This window comes from Chelon labrosus (assembly GCF_963514085.1).
Source record: "Chelon labrosus genome assembly, chromosome: 12".
In the NCBI taxonomy this organism is placed as follows: domain Eukaryota; kingdom Metazoa; phylum Chordata; class Actinopteri; order Mugiliformes; family Mugilidae; genus Chelon; species Chelon labrosus.
In genome coordinates this window covers 16,634,669-16,637,809 of record NC_140345.1, presented here as the reverse complement: position 1 = coordinate 16,637,809, position 3,141 = coordinate 16,634,669, and positions in this window count along the sequence as shown.

The following is a 3,141-nucleotide window of genomic DNA, read 5'->3' as shown; positions in this document are numbered from 1 at the left end:
GTGTCACTGCCACAATGGTAACTGGTGATGTGTGTGTCTGGCTGCACGGTAGAGTCTGGAACGGGTTGTGTGAGGAGAAATTAGGAGAAACCTTTGACAATATGTGTTTTATACGTATATTTCATGATATTTGGCGACCCTCTGATGGCCAACACTAAACATCCACATCGTAAAGACAGGAATATCACAGAGGCATCGGGGATTTTTACTGCCAGTCGTCAGTGAATCTTATACCAAATTTTATTGACTTTAAAGCTAAAGGCCTTAACGAAAGAATGTGAAATCTCACTGAATCCTCTATATGTCTCCCTGTAAGCGTGTCTGGAGTAGCTCCCTTCCCTTCCTGCTGGATTATTGCAAATGTCTCCCTCTTGAGGCAGCATAAAGGACATGCAGTGAAAAGTTGTCCAAGCCTGCAAGCAGTAATCCAACAGTATATTTTACATGTACATGTATTGGGCAAGTTGACTTATCAAATGGTTATGAGATTGATTTACATCGAAACTGAATACTTTAATCCACCAGTCAGCCATAACATTATGATCAGGTAACGTGGATGACATTTATCTTATCTTGTCATGTTGGTCATTAAGTTGCCGTGTTAGAAGCAGGAAAAAAAGTGGAAGGATCTGAGCAACTTCTGACGAGGGCCAAATTGTAGTGGTTTGACGACTGAGAACATCAGAACATCTCCAAAAGTGCAGCTCTTGTGCGGTGATACCGGTCTTCAGCTGTGGTCTGCAGCAAGGAAAAGTGAGAAGGCCACAGGTGGCGTCGATGCCCACACGCGGAGCGAAGGCCGGCCCGTGTTCTCCACTCCAAGGGACGAGCTATTGTAGTGCAAATAAAAAAAACTAAAAAAAAAAGGTAAATGCCATTCAAACTCCCCAGATCTCAATCCAATCACGCGTCGGTGGGAAATGCTGGACAAATAAGTCTGATCCATGGAGGCCCCGCCTAGCAGATACCAGATGCCGCAGGACACCTTCAGCGGAGTGCACACCTCGATGGGTCAGGCCTGTTTTGGTGGGCAAAAGGGGGCCCTACGGAACATGAGGCAGGTGGTCATAATGTTAAGGACGATCAGGATATGGTTATCCAGTGCTCTCGTGTTCTCCTCTTGTCTGCAGGCCTGACCGACTTCTTGTCACCAAATGATGTTTAAGACGACATTCTCATCAACTTCTGCTGCTCTGTTTAAGATGAGATGAGACATTCCATTTATTGACACCCCATAGGGCAAATATACATATATCACATAACACTATATATACATATGCTGTAAATACAATATAAATGTGCACACGTACAAATCTTCATATAACGTGCTAAACTCCTGAGCTAACATTATGCACTGTTCCTGTGTAGCATTGCCCTGTAAGCACGAGAATTTTTCTGTTTACATGGCTGTAGAGTCTTCAGTCAATTAAGAGCAATCATTAATTACAGTTGAGGCTTACTAATATTGCCTTGTGTTTAACAGGTCCTCCAGTGCATGAGGTGATTTCCCATACAGACAACATCCGTGAGTAATTAAAGCGAGCGGCGGCTAATGAAATGTTTTCTTTTAATCGACAGCTGTGCTCTCTTGCAGATCTTATTAAACACGACATCGTTTATTACTGAATGAGACTTCCCTCAGAGTCCCCACCGCGGCGCTCAGCGGGTCAAATGGTGGTTGGTGTTCGGGAGGGGGTTCCCAATTGTCTGAAATCAGTGCCTATGGCCGTGGCTCAGGAGATGAAGAATTTGTCCCCATTCGTCCTTTGTGTTTCTTCAGCCCTTCCTGCAGGCGTGAGCGGGCCGAGCTCAGACGAAGCAAGACAGGTGGAAAGAAAGCATGTGGTTCTGCTCTGTTCTGCTCCTCTAAGAGTCTTTTGTGCATTTTAAGAATGTGATTAGAACATTTCATAGCAAAGCAGGACAAACAGTGTGATCTGGTGGTAATGTGTATGCTTCTCACTTGTTTTTCAGAGCAGCTTGAGCCAGGAGGGAAAGCTTCTCTTCATAGAACTTTAAACAGCTTTGTTTTGTCTTTCACTTTTACTTTCACCCCTTACCTCTTCCTCCCCTCCATCACCTATCTTCTGCTCCTGCTCTTTCCCCTCCTCCTCCTCCTCCTCCTCCTCCTCCTCCTCTTAGCCCATCCTCTCTCGGGGCCTCAGCTGTTGCATTTATGAAAACAAGACACTCGATTATGTTCAACTCATCGTTGGCCAAGCTGCATCGGAAACCTCATAATTCCAGCGCGGCTTACATCGACCCCGGCATTTTTCTGATATGAGGCCTGAGGTTTGACGGATGATTGCACTTTAAAGGTGTGTGCATTGTGGTGGCGGCAGACTTGGGGATTAGTGTCCAATTGATCACCGTGATTGGCTTGCAAACAACAGGCTGTCATTCCGGACGTGAGGGTCATAAATCTGTCCGTGGGGAGCGGGCTGATTGTGTTATTTGATGTCCCGCTCCTGTTTTGGTTGAGTTTGAAACGGGAGAGGTCTGGGTGTCGGGACTGATTGTGTTTAGGCCCTCGGACATTGCAGGTAATGAGATTTGTGCCTCGGCAAGGTGGGTGGGTCACGTAGGGGTGGAGCAAGAAGACAGAAACGAGAAAGGGCAACTGGTTTTATGGAGAGTCGGCTATGAATTTTACACGAAAGGATTCATTTTAAATTTCAAATTTGCATTTTCTTTTGCATCACGTTTTAAGTAACTGTTCCATGCAAAATTTTCTGCCAAATTTCTTTTGGTATTGCAAAATGTTAGCATGTTTCTTTCTGTCTGTGCTTTTTCCGTTGATTTAAAAAGCCTCAGTCAGTGTAACAAACCTATTATCGGGGCCTTTAGTCCTCCATCCTTTCTCTTCATTCAGTACATCTGTCACTGACACAAGAAAATCCAGAGGCAAGTTTGAATTATAGAAATGAGATAGAGATAGTGATGATATACTGTATATGATAATATAACTTGTCATTAACAGTGATAAAATTTGCTGTTGGATAATGGATTGTTGTCTTTACGTTGCTACATTTAGCATTTTGGACAAGCGATAACGTTCACAGGATATATACACTACATTCACTTGCCAGATCTACACACGTGAAGACAAATGCGTTCTAATATAACAGTCCTAGACCAAAT